Below are 26,089 nucleotides of genomic sequence, written 5' to 3'. Positions count from 1 at the left end.
AAATACCATACTACCACATACAGTGATGTTCTCTGTGTTGAAACAAAAGACCTGTGCTGCTGCATTGAGATGTCTCCTGGCTTATAAGGTCACTATACTGAAGAATGGACTTCACATGCAAATTCTACAAGGCAAAGCTCTTCAACCTATTCCTGCCCATTGCATAACACTTCCTTCTGACAATAAAGGTTCAATCCAAGTACCTAGAAAACACAGATTACTCCTCATACTTGGAGAGTCAGCTCTCAGTGAAAGCAAACATTGATGATAAATTTCACAGTTTCAATGCACCAGAGCATCTTGAACTACTTGAAGTAAAGAGTATTTGAAGACTTGAGAGCTGGTTTAAAACTTATCATCTACTGAGCAGCAGTGATCCCTCTCATCCTGTTTGGTTGGGAGCCCTCCAAAGCCCTCCACAAAGAATAGAAGGACTATACCACATCACAAACATCCTATCCATCTGCCTATCAGGTATCTCCAGATCTATCTGTGGAAGAGTTTGTATTTCTTCATTTACCTGTGAATCCACACAAAAATTGATTAGAAGCAAGTCATCCACTATTACAAGTAAATTTCCATGAAGCAGAAGTCCATACGCATGTATTTCTCATTAAAACCATCTGTAGTTTTAGCTTAGGTGGTGTAGTTTAGATTTTATTTCCACAGTTTTTTTTAATACTTTCTAGCTGACTGAAACATGACCACAAATCCAGCTGAAAGATAGTTAGCTGGCCTCGTCCTCATGACACTCATGTCACCACTTACAGAGTGTTGTTATGTGATCCATAGTTTAATCAATGTTGCCACAATTACATTTAGCAGAATTTTAACATGCCCTTTGGGTAGCAAATGATCCTTTCAGTTATGTCTGCTTTAGGTTTGATTTAGACTCTATCATACTTTATGTGTGAGGTCAAAGACAATATGATTGGGTGGCAAACAAAATGTTTATTTCAGGCAGAGATTTAAATCCACAATTCCACTGAAACTTCTGCTCCATTTTGTTTTTGAAAACCTGGGCCTGGTTCACAGTGAAAAGTACCAGGATTCACATTCCTAAGACAGACAGATGGACAGACATACTTTATTGATCCCGAGGGAAATTGGGTTTTGTTACAGTCGCACCAACCAAGAATAGTGTAGAAATATAGCAATATATTGCTGCTAGTCAGATTATCAATAATCCATGACACCAGGGAAGCATCCACCTGCATCACTGTCAGCTTCTCACCCAGCAAAGCAGGACAGATGGTGTTGAATGCACTGGAGAAGTCAAAAAGCATGACCCTCACAGTGTTTGCCGGCTTGTCCAGGTGGGCGTAGACACGGTTCAGCAGGTAGACGATGGCATCCTCAACTCCTAGTCGGGGCTGATAGGCAAACTGGAGGGGGTCAAAGTGCGGCCTAACCATAGGCCAGAGCTGCTCTAGAACAAGTTTCTCCAGAGTCTTCATGACGTGGGAGGTCAATGCCACCGGTCTGTAGTCATTGGAGCCACTGGGGCGCAGCGTCTTCGGTACAGGAATGAGGCAGGACGTCTTCCACAGCACAGGAACACTCTGGAGACTCAGGCTCAGGTTGAAGACATGGTGAAGTACTCCACATAGCTGGGGGCACAGGCTTTGAGCACCCTGGGGTTGACACCATCCGGGCCTGCAGCCTTGCTTGGGTGGAGACATTTCAGCTGTCTTCTCACCTGTTCAGCTGTGAAGCCCACTGTGGTGGTTTCAGGTGGGGGAGGGGTGTAGTCATGAGAGCAGGGTGAGGGGCAGTGAGGAGGGGTTGGAGGGGAGAGTGGAGTATGTGTTGGTTGGGGGCTGACAACAGATAAATCATGTGAAATGTCTATGTTACATTACCTATCCTTTATCAATAGCTCAAGAAGCAAGAAGGCACATCAGAATTTCAGGTATTAAATTTCCTAAAGGCTTTCATAACCAGAAAGAGTAGTGACACGTACTTCAGAGTCAACAGCACCTTAGCAATGGTCTGCATCCCATACATTCATCACTTTACAGATGAATCCTATTTCCATTTATGAACAGACTAAGAGAACAGAAGTATTAAATTTTCTTATTTCCAAAATGTTGCATAATCTAAGTAGATGGAGCTAAGATGTTGATAAGTAGATAATAAATATGTTGATTATAGATAATCCATGATCTGAGTGAAAGGGAAAGTAGGCTTGATGAGCTGAATAGCCTGTTCTTTCTAACAGTGAGTAACGGCTTTGACCATCAGCCAGGCAACCATGACCTAGCAGATTTCTGTATTATCATCACACATGGTCTTTCATTCCACAAAGAGCACTCTTTAAAAATATAACTCATTTGCTGCAAATTACTGGTGACTTCGTGTGGTCTGTTGTATGAGAGGAAAAAGTGGCCCCTTCTAAAAGGAATGTTTCTGAAACTTTCCTCCAGTTTATGAACTTACACAACATTGAAGGACTGTCAGCTTCCATGGCACAAAGTTTTCATTCCCTTAGATTCAGTGCATAATTAGTGCATAGACGGGGAGGCCATTCAACCCATCACATTTTTGCTAGCTCTTTGTTTCATTTTATTACTCTTGACATTGTATATGGCAAAGACCTTAGCAGAAAGTTAGTGGTTTGGAGCAACTATCCAAAAGATTTTCTGGATGGAAAGGGGTCTTCCCTGAAGATGTCAACAGCCATGGCAATGTGATAGAGACAGAAAAGTGCTTGTAGGCGAGAAGTGATCCCTTGGGGGCAAAAAGTTAAAGAAGACACCTAGAGGAAACTGTGCTTCTTAGGTTTTCTGGCAACATACTGAATCTAATCCACCAACTTCTGCTTCAGTGGTTGGGTCCAACACTATTCCTGGACCTCAGAATTTTATTCATAAGTGAAATTTATATTGTAGCTGAAATCATTACCTATATCCAGCCACTCTATGTCCTAAAACATGATGTATTAGAAATGCTGGAAACAAGTTTAGCCTGTGGTTTACTGCCCAGACTTGAAAATACTCTCAAATGTTTCAACTTCTTGCTTCATGTGGTAGTTTAAGCCTAACATATGAGAAGTGTTTGATGGCTCTGGGCCTGTACTCACTGGAGTTTAGAAGAATGAGGGAGGATCTCATTCAAACCTATGGAAATTGAAAGGCCTGGATAGAGTAGGAGTTGAGAGAATGTTTCTAATAGTGGGAAAGCCTATGACCAGGGGATACAGCCTCAAAACACGAGGATGTTCCTTTAGAATGAAGATGAGGAGGAATTTCTTTAGCTAGATGGTGATGATTTAATGCATTGCTACAGATGGCTGTGGAGGCCAAGTCATTGGATGTATTTAAAGCAGAGATTGATAGGTTCCTGATTAGTAAGTATGTCAAAGATTACTAGGAAAAGGCAGGAGAATGGGGTTGAAAGGGAAAATAAACCAACCACGATTTGATAGGCTAAATGGCCTAATTCTATTCCTAGGTTTTATGGTCTTAGGGCTAAATTTGGTATCACGTATGAAGTGTTCCTCAACTCATTTTACCAGAGATAAATTATCTGAGACAACTGTTTTACAAACTCTTTTATGATGCAAGACACCTCATCCTGCAGTGTCATCTGTTGCAGCCCAGGAGAAAAGACACTGAAGGCAGTGTGGCACAGCGTCCATGTTGGATTGGAGGCTGACACCTCCTGTTAGTACTGTCCTCCAGTGTTTTCTCAGTGGAAGATAATTTGCTTGTCTGCTGACTACTGCAGGCTTATTGTTGGTGACAACATCTTTACAGGACAAGACTCTCATGGACTTGGACAATATTATCTTTTTTTATGTGATTACTATGTTTACTGCTATCTAACAAGTGCTATATGTGCCTTGCACCGTGTACAACTGTTGGTACTGTGTTTTGCACCTTAGTCCCAGAGGAATACTGTTCATTTGGCTCTATCCATGGGTATTCATGTATGGTTGAATGACGTTAAACTTGAACTTGAAATTTAGTTGTGAAGGTGAATGGTCAGTGCATTTCATGTATGTTTTAATTTTAAAGGAAAAGCAACTGAAAATAACATTACTTCAATATCAGCCCAGCAGTACTCATCTTCAATATGCTCTTCATTCTCAGTAAAGGTTACTAAGCACCACATGTTCTTTTATAGCTTATAAAATTGTCAATTGAAGAGGAATGTAATGGTGCAGAAATGTTAATGCTTAGATTCAAATTCTTAAAAATTTGAAAACTGATTTTCATATAACAATGATCACCTTTCAAAATTTAACATATTGAAGTTAAGTTAAAAATCATAAAAGCTGAATACTTAAAATCTTAAGAAAGATTTATTCTCTAAAATCTATTTCAGTGCAAGTCCCTGCAAGAATGCTTACTGTGTATTTTTGTCCTTGTTTTGGCATGGTGCCAGTACAGCATATTGGATGGCTCATGCCAATTCTCTTCATACCAGCATCTTAATCGGTAAGCCCTGTGGGACAGTGGTACATAAGCAAGTCAATTAAACACATCCACCCTCTGCCTTGTGTGCAAATTACCACCACCAGCAGATGGGGATGTCAAACTAAACAGCTCAGTCCATTTCTTATGCTGCTTCTCTGTACATTGCTCAGGGATATGGCAAGTGAATCACTTAAACCTTAAGCCAGTTTCATGTAAATTGCAATAACTTCAGCATACTTCACCTCAGATTGAAATGGTCTGCAGGTTGGTTTCTTCATTTGCCTACAGGGGAGAAAATCAGATCAGATTTCCATAGAGACATAAATGGCTAATTATCATGCACTGCTAACCTTCACCCATTCCCAAGCTACTCTAAAGGCAATTGGTCAGGTACATGGATAGAAATGTTTAATAGCGTATGGGTGAAACATCGGAAAATGGGACAAGCTCCGATCGGCACCTTGGTCAGCATGGACTAGTTGGGCTGAAGGGCCAGTTTTCATGCTGTATGATACTATAATTTCAAGACAGTCTCATTAACTCACAATTATTTTGCAGATTCAAAACAATCTAGCCAAAAAAGAAACAGTTGCTGCATTATCTTCCAGTTTTCAATAGTCAGAAAAACATCAGCTAATCTAAAACATTTATGAATACATCTGACCTTATGCCAAATTCAAATTACTGAATATCTTGTATTTATGCAAAAAAATCTTCTGGTTCTGCATAGGCTCAGCTTTAATATTTGCACAGTTTCTGTCAAGGAAAATCATGAAACAAAGCACTTTTATGTTTCCATCCCTTTACCTGTCTTGGTGTCTCCTCTTTTGGGCTCAAACATGTTTCAGGGTCTTTTTCTAACAAACTAGTTTGAGTGACAGATCCTGATGAAACTGTCACTGCGCAGAGATTTTCAAAGTTTCAAAGTAAATTTATTATCAAAGTTTACGTATGTCACCATATACTACCCGGATACTCATTTACTTGCTGGTGTTCACAGTAGAACAAAGAAATACAATCAAATCAATGAAAAACTACATACCACTAGCAAAGACTGACAATGTCAGGCTGGCAATGTACAAAGGAAGATACGGTGCAAATGCAAAAAAAAAAAACTATTAATAAATAAATAATACTGAGAACACAACTTGTAGAATCCTTGAAAGTGAGCCCATAGGTTGTGTCCTGTTATGAGTTCAGTGTTGTGGTGAGCGAAGTTATCCATGCCTGTTCAGGAAGGATGTGCATTTATTATTTCAATAATATTTGAGTAATTTTGTATACGTATTGTTTAAGTTTTCTTGTTTGTTTAAATAACTAATTACAGGTTATATGTAAAATTCCATTAATTGCATACATTATCAGGATACCACGTGACTTGGTTAAAGTAAGGACAAAGTTACACCTGTGTTTCTGGACTCCCATGTCTTCCTTGGAATTAGTTTACTGTTTTGAAATTTCAAAACGTAATAAGGGGTCTAATGGTTGAAAGGGAATAACTGTTCTTGAAACTGGGTGGGACTTAAGGCTCCTGTACCTCTGTTCCAATAGTAGCTGCGAGAAGAGAACATAGCCTGGATGGTGGGGGTCTTTGATGATGCATGCTGCTTTCTTGTGGCAGCACTTTTTGTACATGTGTTCATTAGTGGGGAGGACTTTTCCTGTGATGGTCTGGGCTGTTTCCACCACTTCAGGCAAATCATTGTACTACATTAGATTACTCCAAAATAATATTGCTGAATGTAGAAGCTGATGTCAACTTAATATAGTGTGAAGTACAACCTCCTTATATGACCTCCTCAGTGCTTCACACAATGTTTCAGATAGACCACATTCATAGTGTTTACACCTTTCTATATTACTAACTCCTCTATATACAAACCTGCTAAGGTACGTCTGGCAGTTGTTCCTTTATCGAAGTAACTAACGCAGGGGGTAATGCTCTTGATGTAGCATTCAGACTATCCAGCATAGATCATCATAAAAATGAAATTGAACTTTCATAACAACACAAGTTCCTCAACAGTTTATACACAAATGAGATTTTAGACAGGCAGTCACCGTGGTAATGGAAGAAAATATTTCTACGGAAATCTTCATATAACAAATAAATTCTGAAATAAAGGCTGAAAAATTCTGTGAGTACACACCAGATAGATTAGCATCCATGAAGAGAAATTTTAATTTAAAGTTATAAGCTTGAAATTACAAAATGATTACCAGGTAATTACCTATTTTGCCCATCACCTAATCCATTAGCTTGCAAATAGAATAGTGCTATTTTTATTGATGCAAATCCATAATACAAAGCAGCCAAGAATGCAACCCAAATGGGTTCTAAATTAATAATCTGTCTTTCAAATAGGCCACAGGCACATCTGTTCGGGTAATAATGAAAAGGTTAAAGTGCAAAAGAGTACCTTCAGTAGTTCAGAATAGACGTTTCTTCTTCCACTTTCCTTCTACTCATTTTCTTCCACTCCTATTTTAACATCAAGAAACATTTGAGGTCGTTCAGTAAAATCTAATCCCCCACTATATTAAGCTTCTGTTCATAGATTTTAACAGTAATAGAAATATTTGGAATGTGTGCGTTCCTCTATTATTTGCTTTGTGGATTATTATTGCCTTTACTAAGAAACCTGTATCTGGTTTACTTACATGAAATTAAAAGCTCATTTCTTTAATCATTTAACAAATGCGTGTCTTTTCCTTGTTCCTGTTACAATCACACAACACTTTACTTATTCAATATGCGCATTCACTCTGTTACTTGACCAGAGGGCTTCCAAAACTCACAATAATGTATCATTTTCCACTCCAGGATGCTTTCCAAGAATATTTCTTGACATCTCACCCTTCGAATCAAAGGCTAAGTGCTTGTTTTCTTTGTTCTTCTGTGGCTTTCCAGTTAAAGGAAACATATTGGGATTCATTCCATTTCTAGCTTTCAGTTCATGATGTTCTAATTTAGATACATTTTAAATGTGACAACAGTTTCTGCCTCACCCACCCGTTCAGGCGCTACGTTCCAGAATGACTTCCCCACGGCAGGCTGCTGGTCAGATAAGAAAAAGTCAATGAAATCCAAATGATCGTCACCAATTGGATTCAAAATTGGCTCAGTAGTGAAAAATAGATTATTGTTAATGAGTACTTTTGTGTCTGGTAAACAATTATCAGTACGTATCTAAAGATCATGCTTTTTTGTCAGATATTTCAATGGTTTAGGTAATGATGATCTCTCCAAATGAAACAAAAATTCACTCTGTGGTTGAGAGTAAAAAGGAAAATGCTATTTCTGTACGATTACATATCAAATAAAGGGATACACTCAGAAATGAACATATATATCCCCTTTGCAGAGAGACCAACAAATCAAAGCAAATGCATTAAGTTATGTCAATAATTAGTGCTAAGGGAAGTCAGTGCGCTAAAAGGAAAAGATCCGTACATTATACTTCCTTCCCCTTTAGATTAATGCAACATAGAACTGTATATGTAACAAAACATTCAATTTCCCTTTAACAGACCAGACTCAAACAAACATGCTTTCGCATTAACAGTGCTATCTTGATTTTTTCTCTTTTTAGATAACAATCCATAACTAACTTTGCTATACTAAAGATCCAGTCTTTTGTGTGGCACTCTGTTTCTATCAGTATAGTGCTTCTGGAACTGTGGAGTGGCATCAGGCTTGTCTGGTGTCTTGTCAAAGACAACTTTCTCTGTTGCAGGTGTCATGTTGCTATTGGTGACATGATCATCACTCAGAGGTAATTCCAGGGACAGTAATATGTTCATCTTATTGGAGGCCGTCAACTCAGGTGTGTCTTTTGACTGAGCATCCAGTATCTGGTCTGCATGATGTCTCCACTTCCGATCTCCAACATCTACTGTGTACATCAGTGGTCCAGTTCTTGTAGCTATCCTACCGGGTGTCTGCTTGACTCCTGGGTAATCACGTGCTAGGACTCCCTGTCCAACTTCAAAGCACCTTGCTGATTTACTTGATAATTGGCTGAACTGTTTATTCTGCACTTCCCCCTTTCGGCACAGACTAGAAGGGCCGAGATGGCCTGCTGTAATTGTTATATGGTTATAATTGTTATATGTTCTATAGATCTGGTTTCAGGAGGTCTATACAAGGTCTCAGACTCCTGGTCATGAATAGCATTGCAGGTGTTTGACTTGTTGTCACAGGACCAGAGTTTTGATGCATAAAAAGGAAGTTGTGTACCTATGTTGTGGAGAAACATCCTCCTTGTCCACCTCTTTAATGGACTTCTTGAAGGTATGGATAAACATTTCAGCTAACACATTCATTGCAGGGTGGTGAGGAGCTGACATGAAATGTTGAATGCCATTTTTTGTTGTGAATAGTCTGAACTCTTCTGATGTGTATTGTGGTCCATTGTCACTCACAATTTGTACTGGTAAGCCATTTCTGGAGAAGGAGGTCCATAGTGTTTTCTGATATGGCTGAATTCATCGATATGACCTCTGGCCATTTTGAATGAGTATCCATACCAATCTGAAACATGGAGTTCATAAGTGGCCCAGCAAAGTCGATATGCACTCTTTGCCATGGTGAGGGTGGCCACTTTACAGTGTCATTGGGGGTGCATTTTGAACTGCGTGGCATCCAAATCATTTTGTCAAGTGTTCATCTATTGGTTAATTCCCAGCCACCATACATAGCTCTAGGTGACACTCTTTATCTTGATTGGATCCAGGTGTTTTTATGCAAATTTTCTAACACGCTGGTGCACAATTTAGAAGGAAACACAATGCAAGATCCATACATCAGCCTTCTTTGACATACAGGCAGTTAGTCTCTTCTCACTGAGTACTCTGGAAACATAGGATTACCACAAGCTGGACATCCTTGCATAATGATGTCATAGACTTTTGACAATGTCAGGTCATTCCTGTTTCTCTTTGTATCTCAGAATTTGTTACTGGCAACTGGTCCACCAATGCTGTATAAAACACTTCTGCTGGCTCACCGAATGAAAACTTTGCTTTTTTAGTTGTCAACAGTGGAAGATCTGATTACTCTTTATTCCCCACACTAGACCAAAGGCCTCTCGGATGATCTGTGCGTAGTTCCATTCCTCACTCATCAGAGATCTTGAAGTAAACGCAATCGGGTGTTCAGATCCATCTTTCATAGTCTGTGGCAAATGGGCAGAGTTGAGTCATAATGGGTAAGCAGTTCATCAGATGTTATTAGTCTCTTTGTTCCCTTGAATGCTAATTCGAAATATTTCTGACCATTCCCACTTTGGGGCTGACTGCAACAGTGCATTCAATGGGTGCAGATCTGTAGTAAGACTTTGAAGAAGCCTGTGGCAGTAGTTTACAAGGCCCAAGTATGACCTGAGTTGAGACACATTTTCCAGTGTGTGTGCTGTAGCGCTGCTTCAATCTTTTCTTGTAACTTATGTAAGCCATGCTTGTCAATGACATGTCCACAATATAAGATTTCATTCTCAAAAGACTCATGTTGTCTCTTTGTTTGCAGACAATACCCACTCAGGCTGGTAAGCACTTTACTAAGGTTCTGGAGGTGCTTTTCATCATTCTTGCCAGTCACAAGGATGTCATCTAGGTAACACCGTGTTCCTGGGATATCTTGAAGAACTTCATCCATTGTTCTTTGCCTAATTACTGGTGTAAGTATAAAGGCAAAGACAAGACAATTATACTGGAACAGTTGCTTGTGAATGTTGATTGTGAGGAACTTCCTGCTTGACTCCTCAATCTCCATTTGAAGATAGGCTTAAGACATGTCAATTTTTGAAACATCTCCCTGCCCTGCCAGAGATTCAAAAATGTCTTTTATTCTTGGCAGAGGATACTGCACAGCACACAGCAAGGGGTCAATGTTCACATATGTGAACAGCTTCAGCCTTCTCTTTCTTGATCACTGGGACAATGGGCATTGCCCATTGCCCAATCACAACACTCAACCTTGGAGAGGATGCCAGATGTCTCCAAGCTCTGAAAAACAGCATCCACATTAACATGTAGCGTATAAGGTGCTGGGTGTGCTTTATGGAATCTCAGTGTTGCTGCTTCATCCAGTTCAATTGTGACCTTCATGTCTTTGAGTCTACCAATACCCTTCTCAGACACCTTTTCATTAGCATTAAGCTGCTGTGACAGTCTCTGGCTAGTGCTGCCAGTTGCCTGTTGATGACAAATTGAGAGCGTTGATTGTGTGCCAGTCTCAACCATTCAAGTCTGAAAAGTGCTGGCCCTCCACTTTTCAACACATAAAGCTTTAACAGCTGTCTCTAATGATATTAGAATGGCCAATGCCCATCTAAGGTTAGGTCTTTCTGACAGTAACCGCTTTTGAGTGGTTTCACGACGCATGCTTCATACAAGCCGATCCTTTAATGTATCAGAACGTCAACTTCCAAAGTCACAGTACTGGGAAAACTTGCACATTTCTGCAATGTATTCTGAAAGGCTTTCATCTTTGACTGGTTCCTCTTGTGAAACCTAAACCTCTTAGCTATTACTAGCAGATTTGGGCTCAAACGATTTTGTAAAATTTTGCAAATTTTGTAAAATTGCAACAATTACATCAAATGTCTTGTTTGCTGGCTTTTCAGGAATTACCAAATTGTGTAAGCAACTGTACATTCTAGTAAGAAATGTGGAGACTTTCTTTACCTCATCCACATCATTAGCATTACAATACAGTTCAACCACCTCGATATACAATTCCCAGTCCTCATTAGCACTATCAAATTTGTCAACCTTCCTGACATTATTTTCACTTAACTTTGCGAGTTGTGTGTCTCTCACTGTCTACCACGTAATGTTCCTCAGGTGCCCTTTTCTAGCATCCATGACGGCCCCCACCCTGCTGGTTCACTCTTTCCTCTCACTGTCTCTCTCCCTTTCTCCGAATTCTGTCATCTGATAACTGTTGGTGCAATTAGTGATAGTTGCTGACATTCGCGTTCATGCTCATCGTCAATTTGTTTTGTCTGTACAGATACATATTAAATAAATAAAGGCAAACACTCAGAGGTGAAGTTAACATGTATATTCCTTTTGCAGAGAGAGCAACAAATCAATGTGCATGTGTAAGTTATCAGTCAATAATTAGTGCTAAGGGGAGTCATTGCAGTAAAAGAAATAGATCCATACATTACAGAAAGGGTTAAACTGCAGGCCAGCCAGAAATTGGACAGAAAATAGGTCAAATGGCACGAAATCTAAATAGAAAATAAGGAGATACAATGAGACAGCAGAGTACAGAATAAGCAGGACAATATTAAGAGGAGTGGAGGAAAGCCCTTCAGAAGGTTGAGTCTGAACTATGGGATTACAGGATATCAAAGCAGTCATCATGTAAAGCTAAGGTAAGTAGAAATTTCTTCTTGCAGGAGGTTGTGAATTATTGGAATTCTCAGTTGAAAATGGTTATGGATGCTTGATCATTGAAAATGTTTGAGAAGTATATGAATTTTTGAAAGAGCAGGGAAATAAAGACTATAACGATTTGGCAGTGTTGAGACCTGGGGCAGATTGGCTATAATCATTTTGAATGGGAGGGAGGGCAATCTTGAAGGGCCGTGCAGTCTCATCCTGCTCCTATTTTACAATGTTCTTGTGGTTTTGGAGCGTAAATCTCTCAATCCTCAAAGACAGAAGAAAAAACAAGTAAGATAGATATAAACGTATGTGAGATGCTTTTCTTTATCAGCTGAGAACATATGCACAAGGAGGTTATGGTAAAGCAGTAATTAACATTGGTTTGGCCATAACTTGATTACTGTATAAAACATCAATCATCTCATGTCAGGAAGGATTGCACTGGAGATGCTGCAGATGGGATTTAAAAGGATCTTGTTAAGAACTTTAAGCTATGAAAAAAAGATTGGAAAAGCACAAGTTGAAAGATAGCTGAAGGGAGTTTTAATAAGTTAATAAAATTATTAGAAGTGTCAGCAGATACATAACTCTGTTTCCTTTAGCCAAGGTAATACCAATTTAAATTTCAGAAGAATTACAGGGGTGATGAGGATCTCTTTTTTAATTCAGAGAGTGGTAGGGGTCTTGAATATACTTGCTGAAAGAAAGGCAGAGATAGAAACACTCGTCACGTTTTGAAAGATAGATGATGCGCACATCAAGGGCCATGACCTGCAAGATAACTGTTCAAATGCTGATGAAGGGTCTTGATAAGGGACCTCAGCATGAAATATTGAATGCTTTCTTCTCTTCATAGATGCTACCTGATCTGCTGAGTTCCTCCAGTATTTCGTGTGTTGCTCTTGATTTCTGAAATTTATATCTTGACATCCTGCGTTCAAATGCTAGAACTTCAGGTAGTTCTTTTCCAACCAGCAAAGTCAAATGTCCACATTCTGTATCATGGATTTTCTATAATACCAGTATTCAGAAAATAATCATGAAAATAAACGATGTCTCTTCCCCCATGGAAGGAATAATTATGGAGGCACAAAGCCTCCTTGTTCTCACCGCCTCATCATCTCTGTCCTGTGATCATTCAAAGTGGCCGAGTATTCAGGATGAAATCTGTGCACTGGAAGCCCAGTGTAAGAGACAGAAGAAATGTGTCACCTCACAAACTATACACCTACCCATTAAGTCAGCCTTGACCTGAACCATCAAGGTAAGAGCCCACATTTCACACATTGGCCTCATTAGCTCTCAGAATTCATATATTTGGAGTGGAATTAAGTGATCTTCATCCCCAAGATACTGCCTAAGAAGTAACAACAAGAGCTAACCTGTTACAACCTTTCTCGTTTCTTTATAATTTCTTTCAGCTATACACTCAAGATATATTCTACTCTTCACAATTTCAGATAGTGCATCTACACTAATTGGCATTGTCGAATAAATAAGTATCACTGGGAATAATAGGAGTGAAGGGATCAGTATCCCCAATCTCTGGTGGTCACTGCTGCTCCATTAGCTGAACTACCAAGTGTTTTAAAGGCAGTGTCATATAATCTTTCGAATCATGTGGCAGAGTCCTAAGGCTAGGTCAGGAATCCTATGATTTCAAAGATCACTTAGAATTCTCACTTTCCTGAAGTCATAAAAATTGCATATTTTTCAGGACTTCAATTTGTTAAAAACAAAGACATAGAGCCATTGGAAAAGTGGATCAATTGGACCCAAGACAATCCTGATGTTCAATGAAGTCATACCCACATTTAAAAAGCTCTGCTGGGAATGAAGATAGGAATCTTTTGTAAATTCACAACCCTCAGACTTCTGGCCACGAATTGCGTGCAATCATGCAAAATATTGAGTGATCAATTGGTGTCTACAATTTTTTTTCACAATTCCAAATCCATGTTGCTTTTCTTTTCTTTACTGATATATCTTATTTACTGTCTCTTACATTTGATCTAAAGCAATTTTTTACTGCTTCCCACTTATTCCGTTACATTTCCTAATATTCCTCCCAATATTTCACTCACTACTTTAAAAGTAGATGTTCAAACCAGGAATTTCATATATTTTTTCTTTTCCCACACTAAGTAGCAAGGGCAAAGAGATTATGATTATAACAGTAAAGCTCGCAAAATTCCACATATTTCACTTTCTTTAGAATAAACAATATGAAACTTGCATTCCTTCTTCTGTGCATTAAGAAGCAGACATGAACTAAATCCCATGCATAAAATACCTCTTCTGAAAGGGCCTCACCTTCAATCCATTAAACAGTAGTTAAAAACACCCATAATTAACATTTTCCATTTCCCTCATGCTTCTGATCACTTTATTTGCCTGGTGGCCTGGAACAAGTTCTAATTATCAAGAATTGCCCTTTCAGTATCACAAGTCCACACTAAAAATGACTCACTTATCTTTGAATCACTTGGTTATTGCTAGATTAGGATCTATCTCCACAGTTTTTTCTTGGTCATATCTTATCAACCTGCACATGTAGGCAAGCAAGCAAATAACTAACAGCAATCACAGCCATGTCTTGCTCACAACATGTAACGCCTGCATGGAAATCACTAGGTGAGTGTCGGAACCACCAAGGTCCTGAACCAGGAGAAACCCATGAGCAATTGCACTTAATTCAACAGCACCTGAATTGCCTTCATTACTCAGAAATACACTTCGAAAATAATTACATGAAGGAAGTTTAAGCAATGGCAAATATGTTTTAAAAATATAACTTCATTGCATATGGCACAGTTGGATTTAAGGCTGCACAGTTGCACCAGCAAATACAAGAAATTCTGCAAATGCTGGAAGTCCAAAGCAACATATACAAAATGCTAGAGGAACTTAGCAGGCCAGGCAATGTCTATGAAAAAGAGTAAACAGATGTAATTTCAGGCCAAGACCCGGGTTGTGTTCTACAATGAAAGTCTGAAATCTATCAGGACGTGTTAGAAGGAAACACATTCTAAAAATGTGACAATGATTATGGCATGACTTCGGTTGTAATGAAAACTAATGACTTATCCCACTATGCAACATATTCCTCTCTCTTCCTCACACACAGTATAAGTGGGTTCCTGGAGTAACTGACCTTTCATCGTTTCTGAAAATCAGAGGTCAGCTAGGATGAGTATCAGAGTGAGTGACAGAACAGGAAGATCTACAGAGTATAGTGTGACATCTCAAGTTACTGGTAGAAAGCTCTCCTCCCTCCACATCCCACTGATGGCCGGTAACCAGAAAGAAGGGAAGCAGGAAGAAAAACAGAAAATACTGGGAATGTTCAGCAGGCTGGGCAGTATCAATGGAGTGAGAAAATGAACTGATGTTTAACATTGGGTAGAAGGTACAGAAGCCTCTGTCCAACATGACCAGTTTCATGAATAGTTATTGATGTACATCTGTCATGACAGCCATCAGACATTGATAACTTTATTTACCATTACCCTGAACTAATAATACACAGATTCATTTTCAAGGACTCATTATAACTCATGTTTTCAATAGTATTTTTATTTGCATCGTTGATCTTCATTTGTACATTGGGTGTTTGTTGGTCTTTGCTTGTATACAGTTTTATATAAAATTCAGTTCTATTTCCTTTTTTCCTGAAAGTAAGTCCATTAGTCCATAAGACATAGAACAGAATTAGGCCATTAGTCCCATCAGGTCTGTTCCTCCATTCAATCATGACTGATCCTCTTTTCCCCTCCTCAGCCCCTCTCCCCAGCCTTTTCCCCATAACCTTTGATGCTGTGTCCAATCAAAAGGCTACCAAGCTCTGCCTTAAGTACACCCAACAACCCAGCCTCCTGTGGTGATAAATTCCACAAATTCACCATCCTTCAGCTAAATGTATTTCTTCACATCTCTGTTTTAAATGGACAACCCTCTATCCTGTGTCTGTGCCCTCTTGTCCTAGATTCCACCACCATGGAAAATGTCCTTTCCATATCTACTCTGACTAGGCTTTTCAACATTAGAAAGGTTTCAATGAGATCCCCCCTCATCCTTCTAAATCTCAGCAAGTACAGACCCAGAGTTCTGCCCGCGAGTAGATCAAAGTTTTTGTCAGAACTGGAAAAAATTAAAACACAGAAATTTGGGTTGCAGAAAGAGTGGAGAGACTGAATGGAATGTTAGTGATAGGCCAGAGGCCTTGTGAACATACACTCAGTGGCCACTTTATTAGGTACAACTCTACACATGCTCGTTAATGCAAATATCTAATCAGCTAATTATGTGACATCAAATCAATGCATAAATGCATGCAGAAATGGTCAAAAGGTTCAGTTGTTCAGACAAAATATCGGAATGGGGGAAGAAATCTAATCCAAGTGACTTTGACTTGTATATTTAGAGATAAATAACAGCCCTTCTGACCCAACGAGCCACATTAGCCTGCAACCCATCCTTTTAACCCTAGCTTAATCACAGGACAATTTACAATGACCAATTAACCTACTAACCGGTATGTATTTGGACTATGAGAGGAAACCAAAGCACCCAAAGACAACCCATGTGTTCACAGGGAGGATATACAAACTCCTTATAGAGGATGTCGGAATTGAACTCTGAACTCCGACACCCTAAGCTGTAATAGTGCTACATTAACTACTAATCTACTGTGGCACCCACTACTGTGGAATGATTGTTGGTGCCAGACAGGGAGGTTTGAATATCTCAGAAAATACTGAAATCCTGGGATTTTCATAAACAACAGTCTCTAGAGTTTACAGGAAATGGTGCGAAAAACAAAAAGCATTCAGTGAGTGACACTTTTGAGGGTGAAACCATCTTGTTAATGAGAGAGGTAAGAAGAGAATGGCCAGACTGGTTCACACTGACAGGAGGGCAATAATAGCTCAAATAACCACAAGTTATAACAGTGGTGTGCTGAGGAGCATGTCTGAATGCACAATGCATCAATCCTTGAAGTGGATGTGCTACAGCAGCAGAAGGCCACGAACATACACTCAGTGCCCAAGTTATTAGATACAGATTGATATTGGTTGAGAGTTGGCAAAGAAGGCTTGGTAACTGCAGCCAGTCTGGAGATAGCTGAGAACATTTAAACCAAGGAGGGATCAAGATGAAGTGCTCATTTCCAGTATCAAGAAGGTGGAAATCCACAGAGGCTCTGAGAGGTAGGCTGTGGGATTTGAAATTCAGATCATGTAGGAGTAAGGAAAGTGTTTTAAATTCCCACTTGCCTTTTTATGAAATGCTTCCTTGCTAACAGGGAAAGAAAAACTGATGCTCCCCAATGGTTTACTCAATATATCAATAATTGCATTGGCACTTCCTACACTCAGACAGAACTCAAAGATGTCATTAAGTTTGCAGTTCACCCCACCCTTCTCTCATCTATCCTTCCTGGATCGCTGTGTCTGTCACAGGAGATATACTAAACACATATATCTAATACAAACATATATCATGCTACAGTAGTCAGGACTTCTTTACAACTTCTCACCTGTATGAACTCCATTCCATTGTCTCGGTTCTTCTGCCTCCATCATGTTTGTTCTGATGATTAGACTCTCCACACACATTCCTCTAAAATGTTTGCTTTCTTTCCTGAGCCAGGTTTTCCTTTCTAATATAGTTGACAAAACCTTTGACTGAATCTCACTTGTTTCCTTCTCCTACCCATTCTTTTCCTGGTCCTCAAATTTCACCCTACCAGCCTTCACATTCAACAGATCATCCTTCATAATCACTGCTCCCTTCAATGAAGTTCCACCAACAGATGCATTACCTTCCAGCATCTGAAGAGACTGGTCTCTCCATAACTTTGTGCTCCACTCTTTCATCACCATCAACCATCCCTATATTCTATACATTTTGTCATGCAACCACAGGTGGCATAACTCTTGTCCTTTTACCACTTCACTTCCCATAATCCATGGACTCAAACAATTCTTCCAAGTGAAGCAACGACTCTCTTGCACTTCTTCCAATAGAGCATAATGCACTCAGTGTTCATAATTTTGTCTCCTCCACGTTGCAGAAAGCAAACACAGACCAGGTGATCACTTTGCAGAGTTCTTGTAGGCAATCAGCAAGGGAGATTCTGGGCTTCCAATTGCCTGTTATTTTAATTCTCATTCTGATTAATCAGTCTGTGGTCTCCTGCACTGTCATAATGAGGCTCAATTTAAGCTTGAGGAATGGCACTTCATTTCTGGACAAATTACTTCCTTCCAGATCCAATATTGAAGTCTACAATTGACGGTACCCCTTGCACTGGAACTGGCTGATCTACGGTACTTGTGATACAGGTTCAGTTATTTATTTTCCTCTCTTCATCAGCACAGCCTACTGTCAGGCATGTCTGGACAGTTCAGGATTTTCCATTGTCTACCTTCCTCTGCCTATGTCCTCTCTCTCCAACTGCCCTAATTTGATAGTTACTTTATGTTCTTATGTCCATCAAAGGAATGGTCTCTCTTCCTCAAGGCAACCCTGGAATGACCTGATCACAGGTATTCTCTTTACCTTCCCTGTCCCTCCACATTCTGCCGGCAACAGTGGTGGAGGCGGATACGATAGGGTCTTTTAAGAGACTTTTGGATAGGTACATAGAGCTTAGAAATATAGAGGGCTATGGGTAACCCTGGTAATTTCTAAGGTAGTGACATATTTGGCACAACTTTGTGGGCCAAAGGGCCTGTATTGTGCTGTAGGTTTTCTATGTTTCTATTCCCTCTGAGAAATCTTCTTCCTCTTTCCTATTCCCTACAAAGGATCTTTGAGCTGAAAAATTAACATTAAATTAAATTAATTTCCGTAACTACAGCCTGACTTACTAAGTGTTTCAAACATGTTTTGTTTTTATTCTATGTCTCCTTGCTCTAGATTTCCCATTTTTGCTCTTAGCATCCAATCCAATCTATTAATCACTCATCCATCCTTTTAAAATTATCTCCCTGAACCAGATTACTGGTCTTCTCACTCTGTTTATCAGTCATGTCTTTTCCTGAGAACCTCTGTTTGATGAGAGGTTTTGGCTTTTAATGATCTTGCTTATTTTATGAGAATAATTTCCAGCAGAATTCAATGCAAAATAAAAATGAAACACTGCTGACATCTCAGAAGCACGGTGCAGAGCCCTCACTGCACCATATGGGCATAGCAGCTGTGGGAAATGTTTACTTTGTGAAAGGCTGTCATATCAGTTTAGGAACCTCAATAAGAATTGATAGAGATCACCTCAAAAGTTATGGGAGCTAACCACTGGGTCACAATAATTTGTCTCCACAAGGTATGCTTCTCTACAAAGAATCTGCTGTTTCTCTTGCTAGGCTCCCTCAGCCCCATGCTGCAACCACAGCAGAGCCTTCTTCAGTTGCTAATGAGGCTGCATCACGTCCTTCCCACAGGCATTCTGAGGTAATAAATTAACTCCACTGCCGCGACCTATTGTTTGGAGCGCACTTAATTTGGAAGCTGTTACAGTAGCCGAGGGAAAATCCCACTGCTGCATTTGCAGTTGATGAAATGAGCCAACATCACCAGCAAACAGCCACTGGTGTAATTTTAACATCATCATAATTAATAATGATATAACACTGTGCTGGTGAAGGAAGTTGAATTGAATTGCCATGAGTAAACAAAAGGAATTAACCCAAGTTTGTAAATATTATGGGAACAGGAAAAAAGAGATTGCCTTGTCAAAGGTGAGTAGCTAACAAGATCAAAGTGCAGATTTCAAAACCACTTGACAAATATTACACCTTGGGATTTGCTTACAGAGTATTAACTCAGCAAAATTTACAAGGAAGAGCAATTTGGACAAAATAATTTCATGTTTTGAGACATCAGCAGTAAGTAGTACAGTATTGGAAAGTTCAAGCAGCCCAGTTATGGACAACAGTATAAATCATCAGTGGAATAAACCAGTGATGGGTCTTGCCCACTTTTCTAACTGATCTCGCCTTTCAGGTGAAGGGGGACTTTAAAGGGAATCGGGGGGGGGGTGGAGGAGTGGAAATTTTACGTACAAAGCATAGCAGATAACTGTAAAGAACTAATAGAAGAGATGGTGGAGACAGGAACCGTAGCAAGTAACTTAAGAAGCACCTGGACAGGTAATGTATGGGTGGTTGATTCAGAGAAATTCACTTAATGAAGGCAAGTAGGATTAGTATCAATAGGCATGATGGTGGGTATAGATATGATGGCCAAAGGGTCTGTTTCTGTGCTATACAACTGTGGATCTAATGTAAAGTGAATATGCTTTGTTTATAAGGCTGCACATTTGAACTGTTTTCTTCATAGATTTTAAAATGGAGAATTGTGTAACCTTTTATATTGTTAAAAAAACAGGCACTCACACATGTATTTCGCGTCAAATCAGGACCACGGGGTAAACAAGAACATAGGTACGCTCAGAAACACAATGCTTAAAGATAGGCTTTTATTTCTTACCTTTGTTTTTAAAGCATCAGGCAGTTAAAAATAACTTACATTGTGCATTCACATTCAGTGAGCACTAAATATACCCTGAGCCAAATAAAGGTATCTTTGTTTTGGGGAGTATCTTTAACTCATACGGGCCTTTATGCTGCAACTTTATGAAACACTGGTTTGGCCACATAAGGAGTACTGGCTGTAGTTGTGGTCAGCATACTATTGAACTGAGTGATTGTACAGGAGAGAATGCAGAGAAAAGTCAACAAGATGTTGCCTGAAATGGAGGACTTGAGTTAGAGGAAGAGACTGGGTTGGCTTGACTTCATTTCCTTGGAGTGAAGGAGGCTGAGTGGAGACTTGTTAGAAATCTATAAGATTATGAATGTTTTAAGTAGGGCAGATCACTGCTTCCAATCAAAACAAAAAAATTCTTTCATCATTATATCCTTTCACTAATTTCACCAAAAGCCTAATTTGTTTGAATAAACAACAGTTTTCACTTCATCAAGGGTTCTTTCAATGTCTTTCCATGCTAGTGCTAGTATGCAGAGTTGTTCTGCAGTCCAGCAAGAAATCAGCCCAGCAATGTTTCTTCTGTGTGAAACACTCTTTCAAGTCATAGTTCAGCCATCTAGTCCAGGCAGCTTATTCCATACTCTCATGACCTTCTGAGTGAAGAAGTTTCCCCCTATCTTCCCATTACATTTTTCACTTTTCACCCTTAACCCATGACCTCTAGTTGTAGTCCCACCCAACCACAATGGAAATAGCCTGCTTGCATTTACCCTATTAATACCCCTCATAATTTTGTATTCCTCTTTCAAATCTCCTCTCAATCTTCCACGTTCCAAGGAATGAAGTCCTAACCTATTCAATCTTTCCATATAAATCAGTTTCTCCAGACCCAGCAGCATCCTTATCAATTTTCTCATCCACAAAACTTTTTCTTGAGTTTCTTTTTCTTGAAGTTTGGTGTGGATGCAACTACACTACCAGCCAGCTGGTAGATTATTAGTATTAATCTTCAAATCAAGGTATACACCTTCTCATTTGTAAAGGCATATATTTGCTTAATTTGAATAACAACTACAATAGAATCAATGAAAGACCACCCAATTTGGGCATTCAACCAGAGTTCAGAAGACAACAAACTGTGTGTATACAAAAAGAAGAAGCATGGTAATAAACAAGCAATAAATATCAAGATCAGGAGATGAAGAGTCCTTGAAGTGAGTACATAGGTGTGGGAACATTTCAATTTTGAGGCAAATGAAGTTGAGTGAAGTTATCCCTTTTGGTTCAAGAGCCTGATGATTTAGGGGTGGTAATTGTTCCTGAACCTGATGGTGCAAGTCCTGAGTCTCCTGTATCTTCTTCCTGATGGCAGCAGTGAGAGGAGAGCATGTACTGGGTAGTGAGGATCCCTATGGCAGCATTTCATGTAGATGTGCTCATCTGTGGGGAGGGCTTTAACTTTGTGTTGTACTCATCGTTTAAACGCTTCTTCTGAAAGCTAAGTTTTCTTCTTTGCTTCAGTCAATCATTAGGTCACCTGGTTTACTAACCAGTGATCCACATTTTGGGAAATCTTGATGAAGAAATTGCATCCATAGTGTGAACTTATATATGAGAGAGCTTTTTCTCTGTATGTACAGTGAATTACTATCATCCAGAATAAGCATTATGTATTATTATTAAACAAAGTCTGACAATATCAATGCACAATGTTATTAATCAAAAACTGTGCTCAAAAATCTATTTATCTGCTGCCACTACAGTTTATGGCATAGGAACTGGATTACCTGTTTGTTATTGTTAGTGTCTTTGCTCCAAGACCAAGATGTGAGAGGTGTTCATTCATGAGCTGTTGTTCACTGATGATGAAGCACTGATGTCCAACACAAAAGCCCAGCCAAAGCATCTCATTGACCTCCTGTCCCATGCCTGCAAGGAGTTTGGACTTGAAGAAAACAATTGTCGTGGCACAGGACACTAACTCCCTCCCATCCATCACCATCGATGGTCACACTCCAGAGGTGGTTAACTCCTTCACCTTTCTTGGGTCAACCATCACAAATACTCTGTCCCTGGATGCTGAGCTGAGCAACAGAAAAGCCAAGGCTGCAGCTACCATTGCTAGGCTGAACATGAGAGCGGGAGCAACAGCCATTGGACTGCGAATACCATGTTAAGTGTGTACCACACCTGAACTCATCTCTACAGCAGCAAAACCCAGACAATCTATGCTAGCCAAGAGAAGAAACCATGAACAGCTTTCACCTCCACTGCCTCAGACCCTCGGCAGGACAAAGCCACTGATGCAGAGGTCTTACAATGTGTAGGCATCCCCAGCACGTTCACCCTCCTCAGCCACAGGCAGCTCAGATGGTTAAGATGTATCAAGCGAATGCTCTCTGGAAAAGGAGGCACACCCAGTTAGTCGCCCACGGTTTCACTTCAAGAACGTTTGCAAAAATGATCTGAAGCTGGCCGACATTGGTGTGAACAACTGGGAAGATATAAAACAATCGGGCTGCCTGGAGTCATGAGCTGACTTTTCTCGTGTGCTATCCACCATCTTTCAAGACAGAAGGATACCAACACATATTTAACTGAACTTCAAAACCATGAGATCTTCCAATTTATTATCATTTTGAATTGCCTCAGATATTCCATTTGTTTCTTATTTAGCTTTGGATCTTCAGGTAGTTTAAATGTGATTCAGCAACTGAATCGGAGTCTGAATCAGGATTATTATCGCTGACTTACATATGTTATGTGAAATTTCTTGTTTTGCAGCAGCAGCAGTACAGTGCAAAGACATGAAAACATACTTAACAATATTGAATAAATATTGCAAAAAAGGAATAATGAGGTGGTATGCTTGGGTTCATGGATCATTCAGAAATTTGATGGGGGTGGGGAGGAATCTATTCTGAAATCATTGAATGTGGGTTTTCAGGTTCCTGCACTTCCTCCTTGATGGCAGTAATGACAAAGGTGTATGTCGCAAATGGTGAAGGACCCTAGTGACGAATGCCATCTTCTTGAGGTACCACCTCTTGAAGATGTCCTTGGTGGTGGCAAGGCTTGTGCTTGTGATGGATCTAGCTGAATCTACAAACATCTGCAGACTTTTGCAATACCATGCATGGCAGCCTTCATACCAGGCTGTGATGCAGCAAGTTCAGAATGCTTTCGCATATCTGGAGACATTTACAAGTTACCAAATCTCTGTGAAATCCGTGTGAAATAGAGTGTAGAGATGCAACCTAAAAATCAGGGTTAGGGAATTCTGGGTGGTAAAATGTTGTAACTATCTTCAACAAATCAATGGATGTAAACCCAAGTAACAGATGGAATCTGAACTGGGTTGAATTTTTTCAATGTAGGATTTTAAGGGAGAATGAGATACGACATATATATGAACTGAATAAACATCACATCCATGATCTCATAGAATGGCAAAAAGGGCCAAATATCATTCCTGTACCATCACTGATGATTTATTTGTATGTGGTTAGAAGAACTAATGTGCCAACCACTTGAAAGGTTTGGAGGTTTAAGTTCATCCATCTTGAGTTTAATTACTAACAACTGCTTAATGTAATTTATATGTAGTGTTTGGTGAATATCTGTGCATTTTGAGGCCAATTTTCACTCCAGGGTAACAGGCTGTTTAAAGTTCAAAGTTCAAAGTAAACATTATCAAAGTACAGTACTATGAAAAAATCCTAGGCATATATTCTGTATATAGTGAGGGTGCCTAAGATTAATGAGCAGTACTGTAATTAATAATCCCACCCATCCTAGACATTCTCTCTTCTTGCCCCTCTATTGGGCAAAAGAGACAAAAACCTGAAAGCTCAAGGATAGCTTCTACCCCATTGTTATATTGAACAATCCCCTAGTACAATAAGATGGATGCTTGACCACACAATCTACCTCATAAAGGCCTTGAATCTTATTGTCTGCCTGCACTGCACATTCTCTGTAAAACCATATTCTGCACTGTAACAGACCACTGAGCCCACACCATCCAATTGTGCCCATGTGACCAATTAGCTTACTGACACATACGTATTTGGACTGAGGGAGGAAACCCATGCAATCAGAGGGAGAATGTACAAACTCATTACAGACAATGGTGGGAATTGAACCTGGATCTCTGGTGCTGTAATAGTTTTGTATTAATCACTAAGCATCTGTGCTGTGTTCTCCTTGTACTACCCCAACACGCTGTTGTGATGAAATGATGAGTATGGCATACAGAATAAACTTTTTCACATGTGACAATAATAAACCAATTTACAATCTACATTAACACAAGATATTCTGCAGGTGCTAGATATCTTGAGCAGCACAACCAAAACACAGGAAGAACTCAGCAGTTTAGGTATCATCTGTAGAGGGGAATAAATAGTCAGTGCTTCAGTCTTTTCAGCACAGATTAAGTGTGCCAGACGGCCTATTCCCATGCTGCGTAACTCCATAAATCTATGAATTTATGCAGTGCTTTTTTTTACTAGAAGCAAATACACACTGCATTAGGCAGTCACGCAGTTGTCACATTTCTTTAATTTCAAGACTCAGACATGTTGATCACCTTCTCTGCCCATCAAACAACAAAGGGAAGTTGCCAGAAAACATTCCAACAGCAATTCTAGTGATGATCAATAGTTTAAAAGTTCTAGGCTTCCTTTTAGAGAAGCATAACCACCAGAAAGAAGGAATCCTTTCAAATGAAATTAGCTGTCAGTGCCGATTACCAAAAGCCACCAATCTGTATGTTGTTAGCAGGAATCTGACAGATGCAAGGGAAATGTACTAAGCATTTCCAATCCAAGGATAAAATATCAAATGTTCCAGTCCCTAATGTCGATTTAGTAGCGGTGTCACAGTTGATTTTGAAAACCCTTTCACACAGATGAGTGTTCTCAGAAAACATTTTATCTATTGATAATAATGGTTATCAACCCATGTCTAAGGTCTGTGAACCAAGCCTAAGAAGATTTACTGAAGGTCTAAACAGGGAAGATATATTGTTGATATTTTTCATTAATTATTGTCTGCAACCATTTGGCAGTGGGCAGTTATCAGCCTATTCATGCTGGCCCACATCTGTTTTGCACAGGGGTTTATTGGGATGTTCTTCTTGGATTGTTATGCTACTTGTTCATCAATACAAGGAGGACTCAGAATGACAAGAATGACAGGAAACACCATTAAAAGATGCAGATGCTGAAAATCTGAAATAAAAACAGAACATGAGGGAAATTTCAAAAGGTAAAGCAACATCTAAAGAGAGAGAAATAGTCGAGTTGGGGTTCAACTCTTGTGGGCACATAGGATAAGTGCACTTAGGCTCAAAGATCAGCATAGATGTACTGGGCTGAAGGCTGTATTACTCTATAACTAGAGTAGAAGAGAAAGGTGTGGCACAGTAGAGCAGTGGTTAGCTCAATGCTATTACAGCACCAGCAAACCAGGTTTGATTCCCACCGCTGCCTGTAAGGAGTGTGTATGTTCTCCCTGTGACTGCCTGGGTTTTTCCATGTGTTCAGGCTTCATCACACATTCCAAGAATATACCATTAGTAAGTTAATTGGTCACATTAGTAATTGGGTGATGCGGCTTTGTTGGGCCAGAAAGGCCTGTTACCATGCTAAACAAATAAACAAATGAGTATCTGGACCAAAAAGAATATCTGTGACATGCTGAGTCAAAATGGCTTAATGGTAGCGTTAACTATCTTGGTCTGTGAAATAGTTAACAATTGCTAAAAGTTC

Source organism: Hypanus sabinus, chromosome 10, assembly GCF_030144855.1.
Source record: "Hypanus sabinus isolate sHypSab1 chromosome 10, sHypSab1.hap1, whole genome shotgun sequence".
Lineage (NCBI taxonomy): Eukaryota > Metazoa > Chordata > Chondrichthyes > Myliobatiformes > Dasyatidae > Hypanus > Hypanus sabinus.
Note: the sequence above shows the minus strand (reverse complement) of the source record.